We start from the raw sequence: 18,056 nt of genomic DNA, 5'->3' as shown, positions 1-18,056 counted from the left end.
TATTAAGCATAAATTTCTAACTTTAACCTCATATTCATTGAAGAATATCAAGAGTCAATATCAATTTTAAGGGTATAAGAGATATTTAAATATGTTTTCTTAATTTGTGTGTAAAGTGTCAAAATGACACTTATTATGAAACAGAGGGAGTATATACCAGCTGTAAATGCTCCAATAAGAATAAATATCCTTGAAGGACAAAATCAAACTGCTAATGATTCTAAGACACGTTTGAAACGTGGTAGACCCGTTGGTTCCAAAGATAAAAATCCTCGAAAAAGAAAAGGAGCAGAAATTAGCAATGGTGAAACAGAGGAAATAATTATGAAAGAAAAATCTCTGGAAGAGACCTTAGACATGACAAAGAAAGAAATCCAGGTACCTGATAATGAAGAGATCTCAATTAATTATGTCTTGTCTGGAATAAAATGGAACCGAAAGCAAATCGACGTCGATGATATATATGCATACAATGTAGCAGTTGATGTTATGGATGAGGATCATGAACCAACATCTATTGCAGAGTGTACAAAAAGAAGTGATTGGCCAAAATGGAATGAAGCAATAGATGCAGAATTAAAATTTCTTGCAAAGAGAGAAGTTTTTGGACCAGTAGTCCGTATACCTAAAGGTGTAAAACCAGTGGAACATAAATGGGTTTTTGTGCGAAAGAAGAATGAAATTGGTAAAATTGTGAGATATAAACCACGTTTAGTTGCACAAGGTTTTTCACAAAGACCTGGAATTGATTATGAAGAGACATACTCTCCTGTGGTGGATGCAACTACTTTCAGGTTCCTCATTAGTCTGGCAATAAAAGAAGGACTTGATTTACGTTTAATGGATGTAGTCACAGCCTATTTATATGGACCATTGGAAAATGATATTTATATGAAAGTTCCAGAAGGATTTAAACTGCCTGAAGCAGTGAAACCTAATTTTCGAGATCAATACTGCATAAAATTAAATCGATCTCTTTATGGATTAAAACAGTCAGGACGTATGTGGTATAATGAGGCTACAAGAATGATCCTGTTAGTCCATGCATATTTATAAAGAGATTTAAGAAAGGATTTGTTATAATCGCAGTATATGTCGATGATTTAAATATCATGGGAACTCCTGCAGAGATTTCTTTCACAATAGAATATTTGAAGAGAGAATTTGAGATGAAAGATCTCGGGAAAACAAAATTTTGTTTGGGACTACAAATTGAACACCTAAAAAATGGTATTTTGGTGCATCAAGAGACATACACAGAAAATGTGCTTAAAAGGTTCTATATGGATGGAGCACACCCCTTAAGTAGTCCAATGGTTGTAAGAACACTTGATGTGGAAAAAGATCCATTCCGCCCTCGGGAAAATGATGAAGAAGTTCTTGGTCCTGAAGTACCATACTTAAGTGCAATAGGGGCATTAATGTACCTTGCTAGCCATACAAGACCTGATATATCATTTGCAGTGAATTTATTAGCAAGGTTTAGCTCATGCCCAACTCGACGGCACTGGAATAGGATTAAACATATACTTCGTTACCTTCAAGGTACGAAAGACATGGGTTATTCTTTTCCAATTTATCCAAGAAAGATTTAATTGGTTTTGCAGATGCAGGATACTTATCTGATCCCCATACTGGTAGATCACAAATAGGATATGTATTCACATGTGGAGGTACTGCTATTTACTGGCGTTCTATGAAGCAAACTATTACAGTGATACTAAGATTTTTGTGTCTCCTAGCAGGTTCAATTAACCTTAAGTGTTGTAGTATTTAAGGTGTCAATCCAAATGGGATGTTGCTAGCAATCAAGATGCAATCAAGGAATCACAAGTTAAGCCAATTCAAAGAGTGTTTTTATCTAAGAGTCCTAGAATGATCAAAATGCGAAATGGAAATGAGTCACAGAACAAGAAACAAGAATGCATGACAAGAAGCGAAAGTGAATAAAAACGCAAACGATTCTAAGCATGAACAAACGAAACAGTTCCAAGAATGTAATAAAATCAGAAAGAAAGAAGTCCTAAGGATGGGGTAATTGATGTCGGTGGAGTATTCTAGTCTAAGGAGTGTTTAACATACTATAAGCAAAGTATCCCTAAACAATGAACATCACAACTTAGCTAATCCAATCTCTTGGCAAAAGCTACTCAGACGCAACCACTTCCATACCTAGCTCTCGCTAGAGAAACGTGGTCGAGCAGGCATGACAGACAAGTTCATTCGTGTCAACAAACATCCTAGACAACTAATCTCTTAGGCTAGGAACGTAAGTCTCTGGCACTAGTTGGTCAGACATTTCATCAAACACCTTTTGGGTGCGGAAATGTCTCGAACCTAGTTCCAATTGATCAGAGAGAAACAAGTAATTCTAACTCTAGTCCAGAAGGGAATTTTACAATCAAAGCTTAAACACTCTACATCCTAAGATCCTCCACCTAATCTATCCCATCCTCAGGAACTACCACACTACTCAGATCCGAAAATCATAGTCAAGGATGCAAACACAGAAATCATTGAATCAAGCATAATAAGATAGATAAAAATAAGATTAACAACTTTGTAGAAGGAATCAAATGGAAAATCTCAATAAATCTCAACGATATCGGAATACAAGTCTGAGAACGTGTTTTGGATGCTAGGTTAAAAACCTTCTGGGAACGAAAACGAGATTAAAAGATAAGCTGTCTCCGCAAAGACTTAACAAAATGTATATATAGTAGTCCAACATGGAAAGCCCTAAAACTTAAAACGACAAGGTAAAGCGTCGGTTCGGTAATCTCCTGAAGCATGTGAAACCAAACGTCTTTCTTCCCGACATGTGCGATCAAGTCCATGTGCGTCGAATGGAATCCAATGTCATCATAGCTCGGATGGAAGGCTGAGGAGCATGGCTTGGACGGATAGCTCGGACGGAACGGAGATGGTGACAATGGCTCGGACGAGACGGAGATGGTGACCATGGCTCGGACGAGAATGAAGATGGTGACCATGGCTCGGACGAGAATGAAGATGGTGACCATGGCTCGGACGAGAATGAAGATGGTGACCATGGCTCGGACGAGAATAGCTTCCAACGTTTCCTAAATACCTGAAATACTCCAAAATGCACAATGTATGCAAGGATGATGCAAGAGCTACCTAGACGTGCAAAGTGTATAGAAAAAACTAGAAAACGATGCAAACCAATGAGTTATCCTAGCTAAATGCATGATAAAAATAGGCTAAGGAGAGACAAAATATAGACATATCAACTCCCCCAAGCTTACTCTTTGCTTGCCCTCAAGCAAACAATCAAGAATAGAGTATGGAGAAGAGGTGTGAAGATGGGGTCTCAGAACCTAAAACATGCTAAATAAAATAGTTAGAATCAAGGTCCTTGTTTTTAGTTCTATGATGCATGGTGAAAGAACTCTATATTTTTTTTACACATGCAATCCTATCAATCATTCCCTTTAACATTCATTAACAGAGAACCGTGAATCAAGCTAAGCAATGTCGTTGAACTCATTTGGCTAGGGTGAAGGGTTGGAGACTTAGATGGTCTCCTTCTCGAGTGGTTTCATCAATACATGACAAGGTTCTCTCACAAAAATGAGTTGAGCTTAAGAGAAGGCTAAAGGTTGAAACCAACTGATACATACAAGAGCAGCGTCCTGTCTACCCAAAGAACATTCCAAACCGAAGTTGGTCCTATCTCTACCCTTCATCAGAAACATCATCTCAAACCCATTCTTTCACTCTTTATACTTGGTCTTAGGGGAAGTTCACTTATTATCATTCTAGCAGATTGGGAAATCTTTATTATCACTATGGTTCTTTTTCTTTTCTTCTAAGGACTCTAGACATCATAAGCATTTTTACTTTCTTTCCTTTGTCTAATCTTTTCGTTTTATGCCCAGAACCAATAACTCATTGTTTTGCTCAACCCAAATCCTTTACTAGACTTGTAAACCTTGAAAACACATCCCCCTCCTAAAGACTTTCTCCCCTTTACTTTCTGTTTACACTTCACTTTTCTGCACAAATCCATACCCAATACCCAAAATCGAGTTCTCACCTAGTCCTACTAGTCCGGATAACGCGAACTAGAACTACACAGGATCCTACTCTTGTCGGTTAGAACCTAACACTTTCTAACAAGCTCAACTCGGAAAAAGGCCTGACATTCAAGAATACAATTGGCTTGAAAGAACGGTTGGTTAAGGGTGCGGGGAACTGTTCCAAAGATGGGAATCAGCTACTTGGATCGACAAGGGTGGTAAAAATGTGAAAGACAATCCAAGTATGTATATGGTATCCATGAGTTCAACTTCAATGCATAACAGGATAATTGCAAGTCAGGATTAGGTTCAAGTAGATAGGGAATGATATCAATTCAAAACATGCTTCAATCTTAAATTTTCAAGTTCAATCAACAAGCATCAAAGAACTAAGAACAAGGGCCTTGATCCTATCCTATTGAATCCAACATGCTAACAAGGTTACAATCATCATCAACCCCTATGCTAAATGCAACAACCCTATATGAATAAACCTAGACTCAATCCTACTATGCAATTGCAAACTACATGAACACTCTGTTTTTGTGGAAATTTTCGAAATTTTTTTTTTCAAATTTTTTTATGGTTTTTCTATACAAATAGATGGATGCAGACTCAAACATGATATGATGCAAAGATTTGAAATAAGAATCACAAAACACGACATTAGATACATCATCTCAAACCCTCCCCCAAACTTAAAATACACAGTCTCCTGTGTAAGAAAAATTTGCTGGAGGATTTAAGAATCACAATACAAACAATGCAGAAATGAAATGGTATATACAAAGGAAGGTAGGAGTACCTCAGTAGTAGAAAAAGGAGTCTGAGCTCGCCCAAGGAGCTGGTGCGTGGTACTGGCTCTGTCCTTCACCGTGTTCGGGATCCGCAGGAGTGGTCCCACCTGGTTGGTCGACTTGTTGCTCAACCGCTTGAGTATTCTGATAAGTGCTCGGCTGCTCGTCGCACTGCATGTCGTCGACTCTAGACTCGCCATGGTCCGAGACCAATACTACCACATCCGTAGGCTGATAATCACCTTGCTGCCCAACTTGTTGCTCAACCTCTTGCTCAGCTTGAGCTGCAGAACGACGCGCTGATCGACGACTTGAGGAGGCTCTTGAACCACGCAAACCGCGTCCCCTTCTCTCCCTAGATTCATGTGATGAGTGGCGTGAAGGGACGGGAGAAGATGGGCGCTGTCGCGGCACATATGAAGATTGACGTGCGGGTGATGGAATCGGAGAAGGTGTTCGCTCTAGGTTCGCGGAAGGGCGTCCTGGCATTGGTATGGTATCCTCGGGGATGGACTTTGGGACCGCGGTTGTGGATGTCGAACAGCTAAACTTACGCATGAAGTTCATGACATTCTTGGTGAAACGGCTAAACGTTTTGTCTCTGGCTTTCCCCCATTGTTGCAGCAGGTTGAGTCTATGATGAGCGGCTCGATCCCCCTTGGACATTCTCGGATCCGAGTACTCCTCGAAGTGGAATTGCTCCGGGCGGTACTCCTCTGGGCGGTAGTCCTCTGTGTCTTCTTCCATTGGCTCCGCGCGTGTTTCCACAACGTCGACATGATCCTCTTCAGCTTCAGAGTTGTATAAGATTGTCGTAGGAGGGATAAACTCGATATGCTCTCCACCTAAGATTGTAGTCAACTCGACGCAAGGGAGGAGTAATCTCGAAGGTCCGACCGCAGGATGCACAAAATTGTAGAGCAACCTTCCATGCCTCAAACCCCAATCCAAAGTGCGTAGCTGTCGCAGGTAGCGGAGGTCTATCCAACGTGGTGGGTGCGCCTCAGAGTGTAGGGGGACGCCAGCAGCCTCAAGGAACCAAGTCACGATGCCTCCCATGCACATCACTCCGGGAGTGTGGTTGAGGCTTAGTCGCGAGACCCAATGCTTGTATGTCAGCATGTGGTTGATAAGGTAGAGCGAGACGGAAGCGTTGGATATGTCACCTTGCAGCGCGGTGCAATCCATGGCAGTGAATGAGAGTCCCTTAAGCGCCAAATCGATCATCTCTAGATCGCCATTCGTCATGTATCCTTTAATCTCTTTAGCGTAAAATGCATTGGTGACCGCCTTCTGGAAGTAACGCAACACTGGGCTCCGCATGTTCAGCGCTTTTGTCTTCGAGGAGGTGAATGTGGGTGCACTCCCAATCGTTGCCCAGAGTGCGGATATCTCATCCCGATCGAACTGCGGCGTAGTCCCTGTTCCGCTGGGAAATCCAAACATCTCTTCGACAGTTTTGAAACTGAGAGTGTAGAACTGGCCATGAACGCGAAATGTAATGTAGCCCAGACCTCCATCAGACATCATTCCCGGCTCATCCGCATACAGATGCGTCTCCAGAGTACAGAGGAACTGAATTGTCTCCTCCCTGTATCCGCTTTTTGGTGTGTTCATGATTCCCCCCAGATGGCACCGGCTAAACAGATACTGAACATCCTCCCAAATCCCAAGTTGCTGCATAGTCTCAACATGGGGATATCTTGTTCCCTCAAACTCCATCTGCTGGAACAGCTCGTAGTATTCCTTGGGAGTTAATTTCGTCTCAGTGCTCTTCCGTTTGACCGATTTTCTGGGAGCTGGTGTTGAGCGCAAAGCGGGTTCCTCCTGTTCATAATCGCTCCCGTCCTCCTTTGAGTGTGAAGCTTGTGCCGGTCGCTTCCCGCGACTCTTGCTCTTAGAGAGCGGTTTGGCCGGTCTGCTTGACCCAGCGCCTTGCGTAGGCGGCTTGGAAGTAGCAACACGTCCTGGAACCTGACAACCATACTTATCATACATCTCATCCCAAAAATTGTCAGACATTGCAAAGCTGAAACAATTCAAACTCAAAATCAAAGATTAGTAGGTTAGTGACCGAGCAATAATAAAAATCGCAAAAAAAATCAATGAGAGTGAGTGTGGCGCGAGACACACGCAGATTGCGACAGTAGCTCGGTCAAAACGCAGATTGCGACAGTAGCTCGGTCAACACGTAGATTGCAACAGTAGCTCGGTCAAAACGCAGATTGCGACAGTGGCTCGGTTGATGCCTCACGGAAGCGCGGGGTGAGACGGCGGTGATGAACGGGAGAGTGGAGCTTCGGCGAGAAGATGGAGAGTGAACTGCAGCAGGTCGAAGATGGAGAGTGAGCAGAGGTAATAGAACAAAGTGAGAACGTAAACAAAGAGTGATGAGGGAGTGGAATAATAATGGTCCTGAGGAGAGTATTTGTTTGGTAGGGGTGAAGAGTGAAGGGAGGGGAGAGTTGAATTTAAAGAGGAGAAAAGAAGGAAGAGTGGTGGAGTGATGGGAAGAAAGAAGACATAAAGTGATGTGTTTGTTGTGAGGGAACAAGAGAGGGGGGGAGTGAGGTGATTGAAGATAATAGAGGTTCACGTGGGAGGGGAAGCCAACAAAGAGGGAGATGCAAGTGGGTTGCTTTCTTTTCGTTTTTTCGTTTTTTTTTTTTTTTTTTTTTTTTTTTTTTTTTTTTTTTTTTTTTTTCACTCCCTCTCCTTTTCACTCTGTTTTTCTCTGTATCCTCTATCTTTGTTGCACACACTCCCTTCTGTAGATTCCTGAACACAGAAAACCAAAAACAAAAATTAAAAACACAAGAATCCTAAAAATATTTACAGTGATACCTTTGGGACTTCCTCCCAAGTGAGCTTGTTTAAAGTCTCTAGCTTGACTTTTCAGCTTTTTATGCTTTTTGGGGTTCATGGAGGAGTACAGAAAACCCCTTTGGGCGGACTTGATCAGCTAAATATTTTTTTACTCTTTGGCCGTTTACAGTGAATTCGCTGCCATCCTTGTTCAGAAGAGTGATAGCTCCAAATGACAAAACGTCTTTGACTGTAAATGGTCCAGACCACCTAGACTTAAGCTTTCCAGGAAATAACTTAAGTCTGGAATTGAACAGCAAAACCTGATCTCCAGCTTTGAGCTCCTTGACAATAATCTTCTTGTCATGAAAATTCTTTGTCCTCTCCTTGTAAATCTTGGAACTCTCATAAGCATCAAGTCTTATTTCTTCCAACTCATGGATGTCAAGAGTTCTCTTAGCCTGAGCTGTGTCAATATCCAAGTTCAGCAGCTTGATTGCCCAAAGTGCCTTGTACTCAACCTCCACAGGGAGATGACATGCTTTACCATATACCAACTGAAACGGTGTTCTGCCTATTGGCGTCTTGAACGCTGTTCTGTATGCCCAGAGAGTCTCGTCCAACTTGACAGACCAATCTTTCTTCGAGACTCCAACAATTCTTGACAAGATACCCTTGATCTGTTTGTTCGAAACTTCAACCTGACCGCTGGTCTGAGGGTGATACGCAGTAGACACTTTGTGCTTGACCCCATACTTTCTCAGCATGCTCTCAAAAACTTTGTTGACGAAGTGAGTTCCACCATCACTGATCACCGCTCTAGGTATCCCATACCTTGGAAAGATTATACTTTTGAACAGCTTCAGAACAACCTTGTGATCATTGGTGGGGCTGGCTATGGCTTCGACCCACTTAGAAACATAATCAACTGCCACCAAGATATAGACATTCCCATTAGATGGGGGGTTGAAAGGACCCATGAAGTCTATCCCCCAGACGTCAAATATCTCCACTTCCAGGATTGGATTTTGGGGCATCTCGTTTCTCCTTGTGATGTTGCCCATCCTCTGACAAGCGTCACACTTGGTGATGAAGTTGTGAGCGTCTTTGAACAAGGTTGGCCACCAGAGACCTGCTTGGAGAACCTTCTGAGCTGTCTTGAATGTGGCGAAATGACCTCCGTAGACGGAACCGTGACAATGCTCAAGCACTCCCTGCACTTCCCCTTCTGCTATGCATCTTCTGAACAGACCGTCAGAACCTCTCTTGTACAGATAGGGTTCATCCCAGAAGTAGTGGTTGACCTCTCTGAAAAGCTTCTTCTTCCTGTATGGATCCATGTCATCAGGAACTTCTCCACATACCTTGTAATTCACAACATCTGCATACCAGGGTGCAGTCTCAGAAGTGATTGCCATGCATCTGATTTTGAGGTTCTCAACCCCTGTGTCATGCATCCGCTCACAAACCTGGGCTACCAGAAGTTGTTCCTCAGGCATTGAGTCATTTATTGGAACAACATCTTCTATCCTCATTCTTGACAAGTGGTCTGCAACTCCATTTTCTATTCCTTTCTTGTCAACTATCTCCATGTCAAACTCTTGGAGAAGCAGGATCCATCTCAGCAGTCTCGGTTTGGTATCCTTCTTCGAGTAGATGTGTCTCAGAGCGGCATGATCGGTATACACAATGACCTTCGAACCTACAAGATAACTCCTGAATTTCTCGAATGCAAACACAACTGCTAGGAGTTCCTTCTCTGTGGTAGCATACCTTCCCTGGGTCTCGTCCAAGGTGCGACTTGCGTAGTAGATGACATGAAGCTTCTTGTCAATACGCTGTCCCAGAACTGCTCCAACTGCAAAGTCTGAAGCATCACACATGATCTCAAAAGGATGATCCCAATTCGGAGCTTGCACTATGGGTGCTGAAACCAAGGCCTCCTTGATCTTGCTGAAAGCTTCCAAACATGCTGCATCAAATTCGAACTCAACCTCCTTGCACAACAACCTTGTCAAAGGTCTTGCAATTTTTGAGAAGTCCTTGATGAATCTCCTGTAAAACCCAGCATGTCCCAGAAAACTCCTGATGTCCTTCACTGTCTTAGGCTGTTGAAGCTGAACCATGACCTCAATCTTAGCTTTGTCAACCTCAATCCCTTTCTCAGAAATTTTGTGTCCCAGAACAATCCCTTCTTCAACCATGAAATGGCACTTCTCCCAGTTCAGCACCAGGTTCGTCTCCTCACATCGCGTCAATACCCTGCACAAATTTAACAAACAGGAGGAGAAAGTGGAACCGTATACAGAGAAGTCGTCCATAAACACTTCCACCGACTCCTCAATTAAATCCGAGAAAATTGAAGTCATGCACCTCTGAAAGGTGGCAGGAGCATTGCACAAACCAAATGGCATGCGTCTGTAGGCAAATGTGCCATAGGGACAAGTAAAGGTTGTCTTTTCCTGATCATTTGGGTGAATAGGGATTTGGAAGAATCCACTATACCCATCAAGGAAACAATAATAGGGATGACTAGCTAGTCTTTCCAACATTTGATCAATGAAAGGCAAAGGAAAATGATCTTTCCTAGATACAGCATTCAACTTCCTATAATCTATACACATCCTATGTCCTGTGATGGTTCTAGTTGGGATTAACTCATTTTTGTCGTTTTTGATCACAGTTATGCCTCCCTTCTTAGGTACACAGTGCACTGGAGATACCCAAGTACTATCAGAGATAGGATAGATAACTCCAGCATCAAGCAGTTTTAGGATTTCTTTCTTTACTACTTCTTTCAGATTAGGGTTCAATCTTCTTTGGGGTTCAATACTAGCATAAGACTCATTTTCAAGATTGATCCTATGTGTGCAAAGACTAGGTGAGATTCCTTTGATATCATCTAAAGAATAACCTATGGCCTTTCTAAACTTTTTTAGCTCAGTGACTAGCAACCCCAATTCATCATCACTCAACCTAGCATTCACTATGACAGGATAAGTAGAATTGGTTCCCAGAAAAATGTACCTGAGTCCGGAAGGGAGAGTTTTGAGTTCTACCTTCGGAGCTTTCAGTTCTGACCAGTCATCAGCACGGGAGTCTGGAATGATCGCGGTCGAGTGGGAGATATCACGTTCTGAACTCTCTGTCTCAACTGCACGTACCTCCTTTGCGTCAGATATCTGCTCGAATTCCTCTGATCCATCCGTTTCTCTGTGGGAATCTAGCATATTCTTGTAACAAGTTGTCTCCCCATGCAGGAACCCTTCTTCTCCATCCTTGGTTAGAGCAGTTTTGAGATGATCCTCCTCAGCTAGTTCCTCCAACAGCTCATCAGCCAACTTATCCATCTCTTCAATATAGAAGACTTGTCCTCCTATTGTTGGCTTCTTCAAAGTATCCTTGATATCAAACTTCATGATGAAGTCATCGCCCAGATTAAGATCAATCTTGCCATTTCTGACATCAATGATGGCTCCAGCAGTCGCTAGGAACGGTCTTCCTAAAATCAGAGGATCTTTAGGTTCTTCATCCATCTCCAGAACCACGAAGTCAGTTGGTACTTCCACGTCTCTGATCCTGACAGGTAAGTCCTCTAAGATACCATGTGGAAGTCTCACTGATCTATCTGCAAGGATGAGGGAGATGTCGCATCCCTTAAACCTTGTGAAACCCAACCTCTTAGCCACAGAGAATGGCATCAGATTCACTGAAGCGCCAAGATCACATAAGCACCTCTCAAAAGACATGGGTCCAATGGAGCAGGGAAGAGTGAATGATCCAGGATCTTTGAGCTTCTTGGGTACAACCTTCTTCTGGATGATTGCACTGCACTCAAGACTTAGTACCACCATGCCTTGAACTTCTTTTGATCTCTCCATCACCAAGTCCTTGAGGAATTTCTGGTAGTGAGGAACAAGTGCGAATGCATCTAGCAATGGCATTCTCAACTCAATCTCCTTGACTTGCTTTTCGAACAAGGCTTTGTACTTCTCAGTAAGCTGCTTCTTGAACCTCACTGGAAATGGTAGAGGAGGCTTGTACGGTGGAGGGATGAACTTCGCAGGTCTGTCTTCAGGAACAGCAGGCTCCTTAACAGCTTCAGGCTCGGATTGCTTCACTGGCTCGATTGGATCTTTGACTGCCTCGACGGGGTTCTCCATCTGAGTGTCATCCTGACCAAAATCCTCCCCATCTAATTCCGCACTGTCCTCAGTGACGTCTGGTACTCCTTGCCTGGGAGGCAATGTTTTCCCACTTCTTAGCGTAATGGCATTGGCAAACTCCTTGGGGTTCTGAACAGCTTTACCTGGGAATTGGCCAGGCTTTGGTGCAGAAGTAGAAACCGATTGGCCCTCCATGTACCTTATCTTCGAATTCAGAGTTTCGAATTTGACGGTCAGATCATTGTAGGAACATTCCATCCGCTGACTTAGGTCAGCGAACTTCTTTGCAGTATCCATGGAACCGCTAGCTTGACCCTGAAGAATTTGTTGCATCATATGCTTCAGTTCTTGATCTGGGGTTGGTGTAGGCTGAACTGGTTGAGGGCGGAATCCTGGCGGTGGTCCCGAGGGAGCTTGGTAACCCTGCTGGAACTGTTGTTTTGGAGCGAATCCCGGATTGTAAGGCACAAAAGGTTTTTGTTGCCCTTGCTGTTGTTGTTGAGGAGGGTACACCTGATCTTGTGGATTAGCAACATTGGTACTTCGGTAAGACAAATTGGGATTCGTCTTGTAGGGGTTGTAACCTTTGTTGTAGCCACCCTGATTCTGAACATAGCTGATCTCTTCACTCTGCTCACCCTCCCCATCTGGAACTTGGAAAGGGTCGTCCTCAGAGACGAAGTGGACGCTCCTCTGCTGGCTCAGCAAGATACGGTCAAGCTTCTCATTTACATTCTTGAGGTCCTTCTTGTACTTCTCTTCAGACCCAGCGTCGCCGCGAAATGTGCGGTCATAATCCTCATTGTAGTTGCCGTCTGACTGGGCGAGATTCTCAACCAATTGCCATCCTTCCTCAACCTCTTTGTTCAAGAAATTACCGTTGGAAGCAGTGTCAAGCAGCATGCGGATTTTTGGAAGTACACCACGGTATAGAGTGCTCAGCAGTGACTCGTTGCTGAAACCATGGTGTGGACACTGGCTGTGGTAACCCTTGAAACGCTCCCAGGCTTCACAGAATGATTCTGAGCTCCTCTGAGTGAAACTGGAAATCTCATTCCTGAGACGTGCCGTTCTGGAGTTAGAGAAAAACTTGGCCAAGAATGCCTTCTTGCAGCCATCCCAGGTGGTGATTGAGCCCTTGGGAAGGTTTTTCTCCCATTGATGAGCCTTGTCTCCCAGGGAGAAAGGGAAGAGGCGCAACTTGTAACCATCCTCACTCACGCCGTTGATCTTGGTGAGACCACAAAGACGGTCGAACTCGTCCAAGTGGTCGAGTGGATCCTCCATAGGCAACCCGTGAAACTTGTTTCCTTGGATCATGGTAATCAGACCACTTTTGATCTCGAAGTTGTTGTTCGGCACGGCGGGAGGGACGATTCCAGCACGTTGAGTGTGAGTGTTCGGTGCATCCCCAGCACCAATGTTTCGCGGTCCCTGATGTGGTTCATGCTGTTGGTCCATAGTGACGTGTGCGAGATGCTCAACGGGTTGACGAGCTTGTCGTGGGCGTTGCAACCGGTTGATTTCGTCGATCACAGGAAGGAGATTCTGATGCCCTCTTGATCTGGTGTGCATGCAAGGTTGCAATCAACAGGTTCCTGAGATGCAAAACAAACAAGCAAACAACCAAAACAAGTCAGTACTCAGAATGATAAGTGTAACAGAACTTAATCTTGCAAAACTTGAAATCTCAAATGTAACAATACGAATCCCAAATGGCAACGGCGCCAAATTGATACTAAGATTTTTGTGTCTCCTAGCAGGTTCAATTAACCTTAAGTGTTGTAGTATTTAAGGTGTCAATCCAAATGGGATGTTGCTAGCAATCAAGATGCAATCAAGGAATCACAAGTTAAGCCAATTCAAAGAGTGTTTTTATCTAAGAGTCCTAGAATGATCAAAATGCGAAATGGAAATGAGTCACAGAACAAGAAACAAGAATGCATGACAAGAAGCGAAAGTGAATAAAAACGCAAACGATTCTAAGCATGAACAAACGAAACAGTTCCAAGAATGTAATAAAATCAGAAAGAAAGAAGTCCTAAGGATGGGGTAATTGATGTCGGTGGAGTATTCTAGTCTAAGGAGTGTTTAACATACCATAAGCAAAGTATCCCTAAACAATGAACATCACAACTTAGCTAATCCAATCTCTTGGCAAAAGCTACTCAGACGCAACCACTTCCATACCTAGCTCTCGCTAGAGAAACGTGGTCGAGCAGGCATGACAGACAAGTTCATTCGTGTCAACAAACATCCTAGACAACTAATCTCTTAGGCTAGGAACGTAAGTCTCTGGCACTAGTTGGTCAGACATTTCATCAAACACCTTTTGGGTGCGGAAATGTCTCGAACCTAGTTCCAATTGATCAGAGAGAAACAAGTAATTCTAACTCTAGTCCAGAAGGGAATTTTACAATCAAAGCTTAAACACTCTACATCCTAAGATCCTCCACCTAATCTATCCCATCCTCAGGAACTACCACACTACTCAGATCCGAAAATCATAGTCAAGGATGCAAACACAGAAATCATTGAATCAAGCATAATAAGATAGATAAAAATAAGATTAACAACTTTGTAGAAGGAATCAAATGGAAAATCTCAATAAATCTCAACGATATCGGAATACAAGTCTGAGAACGTGTTTTGGATGCTAGGTTAAAAACCTTCTGGGAACGAAAACGAGATTAAAAGATAAGCTGTCTCCGCAAAGACTTAACAAAATGTATATATAGTAGTCCAACATGGAAAGCCCTAAAACTTAAAACGACAAGGTAAAGCGTCGGTTCGGTAATCTCCTGAAGCATGTGAAACCAAACGTCTTTCTTCCCGACATGTGCGATCAAGTCCATGTGCGTCGAATGGAATCCAATGTCATCATAGCTCGGATGGAAGGCTGAGGAGCATGGCTTGGACGGATAGCTCGGACGGAACGGAGATGGTGACAATGGCTCGGACGAGACGGAGATGGTGACCATGGCTCGGACGAGAATGAAGATGGTGACCATGGCTCGGACGAGAATGAAGATGGTGACCATGGCTCGGACGAGAATGAAGATGGTGACCATGGCTCGGACGAGAATAGCTTCCAACGTTTCCTAAATACCTGAAATACTCCAAAATGCACAATGTATGCAAGGATGATGCAAGAGCTACCTAGACGTGCAAAGTGTATAGAAAAAACTAGAAAACGATGCAAACCAATGAGTTATCCTAGCTAAATGCATGATAAAAATAGGCTAAGGAGAGACAAAATATAGACATATCATACAGCCACCTCTTCTAATCACGCAGAAATTTTAGCCATTCATGAAGTTAGCCGCGAGTGTGTATGGTTAAGATCCATTATTCATCATATTTGAGAAGATTGTGGTCTATGTGTAGGGAAAGATGCTCCAACAATTATGTATGAAGACAATGCTGCATGCATCGCACAACTTAAAGATGGATACATCAAAGGTGATAGAACGAAGCATATTCTACCAAAGTTCTTTTACACACATGACCTGCAGAAAAATGGCGATGTACGCGTTTTAGAGATTCGTTCGAGTGAAAATTTGGCGGACTTAGTTACAATTTTGGGATACTAGAAATAATTTAGTTTAGGAGCTTAGAAGTGTGACTATCCAACTGGGTTAATTTTTTTTTTTTTATAATCCAGGTATCCAAAGCCCAGTGGGTCCCGACTAGCCCACTAGCCCGAAGGCTTGGCGTGCGTCCCGAAGGCAGTAAGAGTGGTTCCTGGAGGCCGCATAGCCCAATGTTAAATTTTTCTGCGGTGGCCACTTAAGGTGTTTGCAGCCGTGGAGATTCGAACCCGGGAGTATTGGGAATCTCACCCTCAACCCAAAATCCATCCTACCACTGGCCCACCTATGAGTGGTTGGGTTAATTATTATACTGGTCCAACTCATGACTACAAAAAGAAAATTTCTATTAATTAATAATCTATAGAGGTTCCACTTATAAGCATGAAATCTATCTAACTTACTGATCAAATGAATTAAAATTTTTTGAAGATTGACAAATGAATTATGTTGGATCAAAATCTCCCATTATGCATGGAACTTTCACTAAGGACCATAGCTAAAGAAGGTGGACATATGTCTTCCGGATGTCGATAATAAATTATCAATGGGATCTAAGATAGGAGTCACCAGTATTGAAGTGGTCGAGTATAAAGAGCTCCCTGAGAGTTTGAGAATACGAGGTGCAAAATGGATAAATTCGCAATCCGCAAATAGGCTTATGGAAGAAAAATCAAAGAAAGACTAAGTTTATTCAAAATCAAATGAGCTCCAATACTAAAGGAAGACTTACCAACTACTAGTTATCAGAATGCTAAGAATGTCCAAGGCTATGTATGTTAACACACCAAAACGATGTATGTTCTCTCTCCAATAATGCAAAACATTCAATTGAGAATGACTTTTCATTTCTAATTTTGGTTCCCCTAAATACATACGCAACGCACTTCTTCCATATAATCTGGGACATCATCCAAATCAAACAAATCATGTATCATTATAATTTAAATGGTAATAAATATGAATGTGAGCTTATATAGGCTCATCTACAACTACAACGATAATAAACTAGAAAAATACAAGATTTCTCAATAATAAATAAAAATATGGTAGTTAGAAATTAACGAGAGAATCAGTCAAATTAGGAAAGTTGTGATGCTTGAGTCTTGACAACTTAGGGGCTGGAAGTGATGTGATTTTGGGACGTCTAAGATCATTTTATGAGGCTTAGGAGTGTGCAAAATCTGAGGAAATATGACCGTTGAGCATTAAAGGCACTCAGCTCCCAAAATGGCAACTTTGATATGCCTTGAGCTACTTCTTGGTGCTACTAGCTGAATCACTTCTTTCTTTACTCGTGGGTCTTGACAAATATCTCCAAAATAGGCATGTTGTTGAGGAATGTCAAATCCTATACCTTCCAAATACTTGGTTAGATCCATGGTTTGATTTCCTCCGCATTGCTCTGTATCGATCACATCGCTTCTTGTACCAGTTCGTGTACTACTTGTGTTAGTTAGCTCCAAATCAATATTGATATTGATTCTTACATCACTTCAAAAGTTTGAATTTCATCCAAGGATCTAAAAAATTTCCCACCGCAACAATAACACTGTATTGCTCTCAATATATATATATATATATATATATATATATATATATATATATATATATATATATTATAGCCTCATTATAAATTATCTCTCTAATCATGTTGTCATCGTGATTCCTGTTCACTTCCAAACATTGAATCTTCTATACATGCCCAAAGTACAAGTTAGATGTAGAATAACTTTTTCGAGGTAACAAAGTAGTAATACTATAGAATGGCATCAAAATCTCATGAATCAACTTTGCTCTCTTCCAATCTTGAGTAGAGGGACAATGTTTTTAGTTTTTGTCAACCATTTTAAACATATTTAAAGCAGAATGTTACTTTAAAATCTTCTCTAGCACTAAGTAAGTTGAATTTCATCTATGCTGAACATCCAAAGACAAAAGAACTTCACCATCACCCTCTACGCATTCTCCAAATGCAATACATCTAGACTTTGAGCATTTTAGATACTTTATAGTTTCTCTAATCTTAGTCAATGCACTACTAATAACAAATAAACCATCTTGTACAATAGGATTTAGGATGTGTGCATATCATCTCACATGGAAAAACTCTCCTTTACACAGCAAATCATTATCTAAATTAATTGTATCCTTTAACGTCTTACAATGTTCCATTAGCTGTAGCATTATCCAAAGTCAAACTAAACACCTTTTCTCTATCCTCCACTCTTTTAAACATTCATGAGTCTTACAAGCTAAAGCATCAATATTTTGCATCTAGTTAATAGCAAAATTATGTCTATTTTGCATCAACATAATGAGCAGTTACAACTATATATCCATCTCCATAAACAATAGCCCAACAATCAGAAGTCAAACAATAGCCCAATATCCATCTCCCAGCTCAAGCCTTAATCTCGGTTTTTCCTTTTCCCAAGTTTTGATCACAGCAGCTCGTGTTTCTATTATAACACTTATAATCCGGGTTTTAAAAACTATGATAATCCATAAGCTCCTCTTATTCAACCACAAGAAAAGGAATATTATGGCGTATAATCACCCTACTAATCTTCTACCTAGCAAATTTATCATCAAACTTCACCCTCATTCTTTCTACATCTACATCTAGTAAGCATTCATCATTTCAAATTAGAT

General features: G+C 41.9%; 1 non-coding gene across 1 annotated transcript; it reads left to right on the top strand.

The window, feature by feature from the left end:
* Positions 1-12,769: 12,769 nt before the first annotated feature.
* LOC147944499 (small nucleolar RNA R71) lies at positions 12,770-12,876 on the top strand. Its single transcript, XR_015558703.1, has one exon. It is a non-coding gene; the product is annotated as a small nucleolar RNA R71 (small nucleolar RNA).
* Positions 12,877-18,056: the final 5,180 nt, after the last annotated feature.

This window comes from Camelina sativa, chromosome 5, assembly GCF_030686135.1.
Source record: "Camelina sativa cultivar CO46 ecotype springtype chromosome 5, ASM3068613v1".
In the NCBI taxonomy this organism is placed as follows: domain Eukaryota; kingdom Viridiplantae; phylum Streptophyta; class Magnoliopsida; order Brassicales; family Brassicaceae; genus Camelina; species Camelina sativa.
Note: the sequence above shows the minus strand (reverse complement) of the source record. Positions and strands in the feature narration are given on the sequence as shown.